Source organism: Gambusia affinis, linkage group LG18, assembly GCF_019740435.1.
Source record: "Gambusia affinis linkage group LG18, SWU_Gaff_1.0, whole genome shotgun sequence".
NCBI classification, from domain to species: domain Eukaryota; kingdom Metazoa; phylum Chordata; class Actinopteri; order Cyprinodontiformes; family Poeciliidae; genus Gambusia; species Gambusia affinis.
In genome coordinates this window covers 23,703,159-23,713,772 of record NC_057885.1, presented here as the reverse complement: position 1 = coordinate 23,713,772, position 10,614 = coordinate 23,703,159, and the positions used below count along the sequence as shown (strand labels likewise).

The 10,614-nt window shown below is 42.5% G+C and overlaps 2 long non-coding RNA genes across 2 annotated transcripts; both read left to right on the top strand.

The window, feature by feature from the left end:
• Window positions 1-3,220: 3,220 nt before the first annotated feature.
• On the top strand, window positions 3,221-4,017 carry LOC122821099. The gene is made up of 3 exons (XR_006368908.1): window positions 3,221-3,373; window positions 3,448-3,556; window positions 3,709-4,017. It is a non-coding gene; the product is annotated as an uncharacterized LOC122821099 (long non-coding RNA).
• Window positions 4,018-4,338: 321 nt separating this feature from the next.
• On the top strand, window positions 4,339-4,906 carry LOC122821091. The gene is made up of 3 exons (XR_006368898.1): window positions 4,339-4,402; window positions 4,478-4,579; window positions 4,645-4,906. It is a non-coding gene; the product is annotated as an uncharacterized LOC122821091 (long non-coding RNA).
• The last annotated feature ends 5,708 nt before the right edge of the window (window positions 4,907-10,614 follow it).

Here is a 10,614-nt window from a genome sequence, read left to right as displayed (position 1 = left end):
AAGCACGACAGTGAAACATCACAAAGCAAATACGTAAAAAAATATATTTTTTTGCTTAGAAAGTAAACTTTTTGGTTATTTTGAAGGTACAAATTTTGTAATCTCTTGTCAAGAGTAAAGACTTATTTTGTGGAAAAGTTAAAGGATCCAGTTATCTTTCTCCAGAGAAAAATGAATACAAAACAATAAACAACAATAAATCTCAGAGTAAACAAATTCCCACTGAAAAAGATCATTGAAGTTTTCAATTCATAAAACAGAGAGTTTTTCTTTAAAACATTAAACAGTTGACAAAATGAGCCGATGGCCTGACGCCTTTCTTGGTATTCAAAAAGAGGAACGTGTTGGACAGCAGAAAGAGGAACGTGTTGGACAGTAGATGGAGGAACGTGTTGGACAGCAGATGGAGGAACATGTTGGACAGGAGATGGAGGAACGTGTTGGACAGGAGATGGAGGAACGTGTTGGACAGTAGATGGAGGAACGTGTTGAACAGCAGAAAGAGGAACGTGTTGAACAGCAGAAAGAGGAACGTGTTGGACAGCAGAAAGAGGAACGTGTTGGACAGTAGATGGAGGAACGTGTTGGACAGCAGATGGAGGAACATGTTGGACAGGAGATGGAGGAACGTGTTGGACAGTAGATGGAGGAACGTGTTGGACAGTAGATGGAGGAACGTGTTGGACAGTAGATGGAGGAACGTGTTGGACAGCAGAAAGAGGAACGTGTTGGACAGTAGATGGAGGAACGTGTTGGACAGGAGATGGAGGAACGTGTTGGACAGTAGATGGAGGAACGTGTTGGACAGGAGATGGAGGAACGTGTTGGACAGTAGATGGAGGAACGTGTTGGACAGCAGAAAGAGGAACGTGTTGGACAGTAGATGGAGGAACGTGTTGGACAGTAGATGGAGGAACGTGTTGGACAGTAGATGGAGGAACGTGTTGGACAGTAGATGGAGGAACGTGTTGGACAGTAGATGGAGGAACGTGTTGGACAGGAGATGGAGGAACGTGTTGGACAGCAGAAAGAGGAACGTGTTGGACAGTAGATGGAGGAACGTGTTGGACAGTAGATGGAGGAACGTGTTGGACAGCAGAAAGAGGAACGTGTTGGACAGTAGATGGAGGAACGTGTTGGACAGTAGATGGAGGAACGTGTTGGACAGCAGAAAGAGGAACGTGTTGGACAGTAGATGGAGGAACGTGTTGGACAGCAGAAAGAGGAACGTGTTGGACAGTAGATGGAGGAACGTGTTGGACAGTAGATGGAGGAACGTGTTGGACAGGAGATGGAGGAACGTGTTGGACAGTAGATGGAGGAACGTGTTGGACAGCAGAAAGAGGAACGTGTTGGACAGTAGATGGAGGAACGTGTTGGACAGTAGATGGAGGAACGTGTTGGACAGTAGATGGAGGAACGTGTTGGACAGCAGAAAGAGGAACGTGTTGGACAGTAGATGGAGGAACGTGTTGGACAGTAGATGGAGGAACGTGTTGGACAGTAGATGGAGTAACGTGTTGGACAGCAGATGGAGGAACGTGTTGGACAGGAGATGGAGGAACGTGTTGGACAGGAGATGGAGGAACGTGTTGGACAGTAGATGGAGGAACGTGTTGGACAGTAGATGGAGGAACGTGTTGGACAGCAGATGGAGGAACGTGTTGGACAGCAGATGGAGGAACGTGTTGGACAGCAGATGGAGGAACGTGTTGGACAGGAGATGGAGGAACGTGTTGAACAGTAGATGGAGTAACGTGTTGGACAGCAGATGGAGGAACGTGTTGGACAGCAGATGGAGGAACGTGTTGGACAGCAGATGGAGGAACGTGTTGGACAGTAGATGGAGGAACGTGTTGGACAGCAGATGGAGGAACGTGTTGGACAGTAGATGGAGGAACGTGTTGGACAGTAGATGGAGGAACGTGTTGGACAGTAGATGGAGGAACGTGTTGGACAGTAGATGGAGGAACGTGTTGGACAGCAGAAAGAGGAACGTGTTGGACAGTAGATGGAGGAACGTGTTGGACAGTAGATGGAGGAACGTGTTGGACAGTAGATGGAGGAACGTGTTGGACAGTAGATGGAGGAACGTGTTGGACAGCAGAAAGAGGAACGTGTTGGACAGTAGATGGAGGAACGTGTTGGACAGTAGATGGAGGAACGTGTTGGACAGGAGATGGAGGAACGTGTTGGACAGTAGATGGAGGAACGTGTTGGACAGCAGAAAGAGGAACGTGTTGGACAGTAGATGGAGGAACGTGTTGGACAGTAGATGGAGGAACGTGTTGGACAGTAGATGGAGGAACGTGTTGGACAGTAGAAAGAGGAACGTGTTGAACAGCAGAAAGAGGAACGTGTTGAACAGCAGAAAGAGGAACGTGTTGGACAGTAGATGGAGGAACGTGTTGGACAGGAGATGGAGGAACGTGTTGGACAGTAGATGGAGTAACGTGTTGGACAGCAGATGGAGGAACGTGTTGGACAGGAGATGGAGGAACGTGTTGGACAGTAGATGGAGTAACGTGTTGGACAGTAGATGGAGGAACGTGTTGGACAGTAGATGGAGGAACGTGTTGGACAGCAGATGGAGGAACGTGTTGGACAGCAGATGGAGGAACGTGTTGGACAGCAGATGGAGGAACGTGTTGGACAGGAGATGGAGGAACGTGTTGAACAGTAGATGGAGTAACGTGTTGGACAGCAGATGGAGGAACGTGTTGGACAGCAGATGGAGGAACGTGTTGGACAGCAGATGGAGGAACGTGTTGGACAGTAGATGGAGGAACGTGTTGGACAGCAGATGGAGGAACGTGTTGGACAGCAGATGGAGGAACGTGTTGGACAGCAGATGGAGGAACGTGTTGAACAGTAGATGGAGGAACGTGTTGGACAGTAGATGGAGGAACGTGTTGGACAGCAGCAGTTCCTTTGTAAATATTTCCTTTGTGCCTGTCTTTGCTTTTAGGACATTTAGGTTAATTTTTTGTTTCCATCAAGCTGAATTTAATCTATATGAAGGTTCAAACCATGAACATGTTTCCCACCTTCACTCTAACTAGAGTTTCCATATTTGTTGTCAGCAAAGAGTGACCTGGTGAAGAGGTCAACCGACTGCCCCAGTGGATGGACTGGGTTCAACGGCCCATGAGTTGGGCCAGAGCTGAGGAAATAAAAGGTTCAGTGTATTTCTCAGATTGAGACGTATTAGTGTCTCAGTCCTTTATTTGAACACCATGTGTAGAACAACTGCCAGTCCATGAAGGCAGACCTTGCATCGGTTCATGACATGGAGGAAGGCAACGAGATCCAGAGGCTGACAGTGATATAAAGATATAAAGACACCTGGATTGGAGGCAGTGATGCACAGGAGGTATTTCATTTGTCGCAACATTTTTATTTTGCTCCATATGCATAAACTCCAATTAAATTTAACTTATTTTCCAGGAGAATCAGTGGTTCTGGAGCGATGGTACTCCTTTCCACTATACAATCTGGTGTCCCGGAGAGCCTAATAACAGCACAGGGCAGCATTGATTGTACATGAACGCTGGAGGTAAAAATATGTTTTACTTGCCTGATTTAGAGGATAGTTTTTTACATAAATTTGAACACGCATGGTATTATCATCAATTCCTTCTCTTCTGCTACCACCCTCATCCTTTTGGACTGGTTGGAAAAATACTTGTGCTTTCCTTTTTCTTGCAGGTAAGAATTGCTGGGACGACTTCCAGTGCTACTACCTTAAACCATTTGTTTATGAAAGCCACAGGAATCCTCGACTAAATGCTGAAACCTGGACTGAGAACTGATTCCTAAAGAAAGCTATCTGTCGTTATGAAAATCTTCCTCTTTTTTTGCTCTATCGCTAGGCAACTTTAAAAGAAATTGCAGCATTTACAGATTGATAATTGTCTCCATGTTTTATGTCTTCAAACTCAGGCAACTGAATTTGTAGGAGTCTGAGTTTAGCACAACTTTATTCTGTAAAAAATAAAAAGCTCATGCAAAAAGAACAAATTAGTCTGTTTTGTTACACAGCCAGCTAAACTCAGACAACCATTTCTGTCTTGGTTTAACACGATAACAGGGAAAGAAGTGCAACAAATGCTGCATCACATTCACTTTAGATGAAAGTTGGTGATTTGCCATAATTTGGTTCTTCAACTGCAAATGAATCACAAGTGGCTTTTAGTTTTTACTTTAAAAGAAACAAACAGTTTCTTAATGTGGTGGGATGTTCCACCCTCCCAACTACACACACCAGGTGTAGCGACTGATTCGTGGGCGGGGCAGATAGCTTTATAGCTGAGCAGTCCGCTGCGAGGTGCGTGTGCATTGTTTCCTTACTGTATGTCGGCTGCCCAAGTGGCTGGTGTGCTCGATCCACTCATCCAAAATAGTAAATGCCATTTTTGCCATCTGGGCTGGGATTGCTGTCGGGTTCTGGTGCAATACCTGCCGTGCGTTTCTGCAGTGTTGCGCAGCTGGCGTTGGCGGCTGGTGCGGCGAGCGGCTTCCATCCAGCCCTCGCCTGCTGATCCGCTCCCTCCCTGGTCGGCTGTGTCACCACATCTGGGTAAGCTACCTGTTTAAAATTTAATTTCTTACCTGAATCCAGGGTTAACGAGTTTTCTAATTTAGGATTCTTTCGGAGTTGCAGCGCTGGACGCTCCTGCTGTCTTGTCTTGTCTTGCCGGTTTTGTTTGGGCCGCTCTCGACGGAGCCTGCTGACACTTGGGCTGGCGGAACGAGCGGGGCACGACTCCTCTGGCCCCCCGTGAAAAGACATTAGAAGTCGGACAACGACAATTTGTCCCATCGTTTGCAGTGGTTGTGTTCTTTTCTTTGCCGTTTGTTTGTTTATTATTTAAATTACTAATTTGTTTGCTTTCCTTTGTTTTGATTTACTAATTTGTTTTGTTTGTTCATTCATTTTGTTGGGAATAACTTAAATTGTCCTTATTTTGATGCCTTTTCCTTCTAGGGGCTGAGTAGTGGGCCTGAGGCCATGTTTTAAAAGAAAAATGTTTTAATGAAATTGGTTAATAAATCATTGTAGACTACTCCGTGCTCTGGTGCGTCTTGCCTAAAAAGATCAACCCCCTCTACTGGTCACATCATAATCAACTCAAATCATCGTTGAATTCCCCATTTAAGTTTGATTTAACTTAAAATTATCCATAAAACATGTTTGAGTTGGGAACAATGAGCCTCAGACATCTTGAAATAATCCACTGATTTTAGTTGAGTGTTTATTTTAGGTCAGGGGTTTTCAAAGTATGAAAGGGTGAGCCCCCCTTCAAGGAGCTTAATGCCTGCTGCCCCGTGGGGGCGGAGTTCTAAAAACTCCACCTGCAGCCCCGCTCTGGCCAAAACCAGTGATGGCATAGTTACTTTGAAAAAGTAACTTTAATCGGACTACTGATTACTCCTTGAAATAGTAACTTAGTTATATTACTGACTACTTGACTTGGAAAGTAACTAAGTTACACTAAAAGTAACTTTTTAGTTACTTTCAGCAGGTGCTAACAACAACGCTCTGCCTCCTGTGAAAATCACATTGAGCTTTGCCAAAACTTAATTGTAAGTTATTTTATAATGGTAACATCAACAATGTGTCTCCACTGATAAGGTTGAACTGAAGAGGAGATTGTACAAAAAAAATAAAAAACATGAGTAATTTGTGTGGTCCACTGTTGTCTGGAAAACTCTAAGAAGGATTTTAAAGCCCCCCTCCCCCCAGCCTCCAGATTCTGCGTTACGGCCCTGAGTTTGATGTCGCAGCGTACAGAGCTCCTCCTGCAGCTCCACAGCTCCGATGGCTGCGACACTTACCGTAATATTAATAATTATAACGGTGCTAACTTGCCATTATAACTATTGCCAACTGCGAACACGTTTATTCGTGGTTGTTTTCACCTTTATTGCGCTGTTCATATTGGTCTCGATGTTTGCAGTTTTCTGGAGCGCAACGTGAAGCTCGACGTCATTCAGAGGTAAAACATTAACTTGACATTAACAAAGACACAGCGGGACGGATCATCCGGGAAATGATGAACAGGGAGAGACTGAGTAAAACTACCTTAATGACGGACAAATTCTGGGATTTATTGTGAGTCTCTGCTTATTTCCGAGCCCAAATGAGTAACTTCACGTTCAAAAACGAGCCAAAAAAGGCGCAACCCGCCACTCATTAAATTTCCAAGCGACTTTAACAAAATGAAGCCCAAAGCCGCTTATAATAATCGGACTTGGCGACAGAAACTCAAAATAGTTCCAGTTTTTCCACCAACAAAATACGCATCTCCCCCCATTTTTAACATTTCTGTCGCATAGAGACGTCGGTCACTCGACAAGACGAGTAGAGGAAATACGATTAAATAACAAAAGAAGATAGTAACGCAGTAACGCAAAAATGATTTTGATAAGTAACTGTAGTCTGACTACTGGATTTGAAATAGCAACGTATTAGATTACTCGTTACGGAAAAAAGTGGTCTGACGTCAGTAACGTTACTGACATCACTGGCCAAAACATCCTCTAAGGTGGGAAACATTTCCACTGATCCCCGCTCCACACGCGCACCCCACAGTACCAACTTTTTCCTAAATCCACAGAGTTGATCGTGTGCGTAAAAGACGTTTCTCTCACATCAGTAGACAGCAAGCAGATAGCTTTTCCGGTTTATTTTTTTCCCTCGCACCGCGCCTCCCCTAAAGTGCTCTGGCGCCCCCCAGGGGAGGCGCGCCTCACACTTTGAAAACCGCCGTTTTAGGTCATATTTATCGTGTGACGAGTAAAAAAGGGGGCGTGTCCGATGAAGCCCCGCTTGTGTCGTCTTGCTGAAAACCACGTGACTTGCAACAAACGATGCCTCGCACTGCACGGGTCACGTGACTGCTTAATTTTGCGTGTCGGTTTTCAAAATAAAAGCGTGATGAGCTGCTTGATCGCATCAGAGGAGTGTTTGTCTTCAGCAGTGGCCGAAATAAAAGGAAACTTTTATAGTTCATGTGTATTAATGATTTTGATGATGACACTCGTCAAAATGAAATGTCCGTTAATGGTTTTCTCAATGGTTGATTATGGTATATTTTGTGTCTTTATATTTGTGTTTTTATTATGTAAAATATTTTGACACTGTATTGCTGCTGAAATGTGCTACACAAATAAACTTGATTGAAAAGGAGCCAGGAAGAAGAAAAAATCTGACATCTTGTAAAACTTTGAGATGATTCACTGATTCTTAAATAACAATAATTAAACCTTCACCTCCAAAATTCTCACCTTGTCACTATTTCTTTGTTCTGCAACCATTTATCAGTCTTGCACAGCAGAAACAGACTTAAAGCTGCTGGACGAGTAAAATTCTGGCTGAGGAGTAAAAATATAAGGGATCAGATGAGAGAGCCAATAGAAATCCAACAAAAAGAGAATTTTTGAATAATTTTAGTTTTTCAGGAGGCAAATCAAAACTAAAAGAAAACTGTCTGACCAACAAGCTGCACTCTGAATTCACTAAAACATTAAATGTCTTTATTGTCAAATCAGTTGATGACAGAAAACAGACACCAGGATTGGCTAAAAATAATTTTAATAACTAAAAAAGATTAATTAAATAGGATTTAATTGTCTTCATTACTAAACCTGAGTTTGACAAAAACTTTGTGACAATATTGCATTTGTATTTAATATGCATTTACTATTTTTTTAAGTATTTCTGTCTGAGATGCCACAGTTTGAACAGCAGATGTCACTAGTGAGAAACGAATGAAGCATCGAGTGATGAACCTTTAGTCAAAGCAACAGGCTGAGAAGCTTCTTTTGTCCATCCATCCATCCATCCATTTTCTTTACACCCTTCTTCCCTAAATGGGGTCAGGAGGGTTGCTGGTGCCTATCTCCAGCTGCATCCCAGGCGAGAGGCGGGGTTCACCCTGGACAGGTCGCCAGTCTGTCGCAGGCTTCTTTTGTCCATCAGTACTAATTATTCCATTCAGGTTTTGCAGCAGAGCCACATCTAGAAGTTGCAGGGCAGCGGCCCTCAGGACTGGAGTTTAACTCCTTCACTGCTGAGGGTTTCACAACAATCTGACTCTGTGCAGGAGGAAGATCTGTGTTTTTAAAATGGCAGCAGCTGGAGATCAGGGTGATGATGATCAGGTGTGAGTGGTCACAGATCAGCAGCAGCTGTGGACCCTCATGCAGACCAGGTATCTTAAACAACACAGTCTTATGTCAGAAACATTTCCCTGCAGCTGACTGACAAGGAAACTTGATTTGTACACAGGCAAACTCTGAACCAAGCCTATTACAATGGCTGCTGGAGGTAAGATTGTAATTTTGGTTGTTCAAAGGTAAGAAAAATTGATTTATACAACTTTGAAAGAACCTAGAAACAAATGTTTATTTGCTCTAATTTAACACAGCAAATTCTTATTTGCTCTCAATACAGATTAAATAAGAATAACTAGTCAGTGAACATTTAGGGAGTAATTCAAGTGTTAGGAATATGTCAGGTGGAATATGTGACAGTCCTGGAGCGTTGCTGTCCTGCAACCTTTAGATGTGGCTCTGCTGCTCCATCTGAACAGAATAATTGGGTCACTGAGGTTCTGGAGAACCGATCCACACCAGGAGGAGGAAATGAAGCCGTTTCATTCCAGTGTTTTATACTTGAGGCTCATCTAAACACTGCAGGACAGAGACTGGAGGCCTGGAGGTTGAGACCCCTGACATCTACAGTATGACTGAAAAGTGAGGAAGGACATTTTAAAAAAAGTAAAATCAAATAGTTTTTGTCTTCATCTTAAAAAAAAAATCAGAAGTTATCAGACAAAAGATGCAGAAGAGTGATCACTATGCTTGTTCTGTTATTAAAGCAATTTTTGGAAATTGCTCTCCAGTAAGAATACTCATCATTATCAACCTTTCCTCCAATCAACTCAGTTTTAATTCAACCATCTAACGTCTAAGGAAGTGAACGTAAAGTTTGGGAAAAGGAAAAAAAACTTGTCAGTAATTTTGCAAATTAAAATAATTCCAATCATCCTATCAGAAAAAGGTTTGCTCTGATTTACTGGCATATTGTGGAAAAAAAGAGGAAATTTTACAATATAATTTTTGTTTCACACTTTGTGTATTCAGAATCTTTCTGTTCCCACCTTATAATATATATGGATATCAGAATATTTTTCTTCCATGACCAATTCTAAGTTGTTGTTTTAAGGACTTTGTATCTAAAATAATCCTACAGCTGGTAAATAATCTCCAGCTTTTGTTTCATTTTCTTCACAGCTTCTCTAATGGACAACTTCTGGATTCACTTTATTGTCCTGTTCACTCTCCTGACTCTCGCATTCTTGGGCATGTTCTTCGTTTTGCGGGTCATTGTTTATGAAACCTGGAGATTTGCAAGACATGAAAGCAGCGCTGGTACCGTTCAATGTTCCTGTTTCTCCCCAATAACACTGAAAACAACACTTCCTATTTCACAGTATCCAATGAGGTCGAATTAAAACCTGGAGGCATCGAGGCAAAAAGTGTGAATCAGATTAGTACTAGACCTGGATATTAATATTTTCTAGCTATACATGAAATATCAGTCTTAGTCATGTGTTACACCACCATTGTGTTTCACCTCTTTAATATTTAAATATACATGTGAAGCAGCGTGATCAGGTCCAGTCCCTGAGAGCCACCAGACTGCAACTATTATAGGGATTTTTATTTTTTCCTGAGCACATGAGGAAACACCAGAATCAAATGTTTTGATCGGCCTGGTAACAAGCCTTTAGTGCAGGGGTCTCAAACTCCAGTCCTGCAACTTTTAAATGTGCCTCTGCTGCACCACCTGAATAGAATAATTAAGGTTCTGGAGAACTGATCTACACAAGGTGGAGGTAATTAAGTCATTTCATTCCAGTGTTTTGTACCTGTGGCACATCTAAAACCTGCAGGACTGCGGCCCTCCAGGATGGAGTTTGAGACCCCTGATTTAGTGTGATCAACGGTGTTGGAGCAGAGATGCAGGACTGGATGTGGGCATCGTCAAGAGAAAGTCGGGAGTTATTGTAGATGCACTGCAACTATTTTTTTTGTCTAGTTTCTACTGTAAATATCATTACCCTTCAAATAAAATATTTAGTGAATTTACTTACAAGTTTTAAGTTGATTTCATAATTTTGCTAGTTGCACCAAGTGTTTTTTTTTTTTTTTTTTTTTTGCACTTATAGAAAAGCATTTTTCCATGTTATAAGTTAAATGTATAACTTGTTTGTCTGATTTGTTCACAGCCTTCTTCTGCTGCCACATATTAATGTTTGTCCCGCCTCTGATTGGTTTCCTGCTGTTCCTGGGCCACTCGTTCAAGTACATGATTGAATCGCTCAGTATTGCATATATACAGTAAGTGACTAATATCATCATCATCTTTCATATTCAGTAACATGACTTCAGTCTTTCAGCTTCTTTTTGTTGGCAGACAGATGAACCAACATGGAGACGGAGAATCAGAGGAAAGAGCCTCACGAGTCGCCTTCCTGTAGCTGCTGCCTGCAACTTTAATTCATCTATGCATGAAAAATGCTGTTCTAATTAGAATGAGATGGA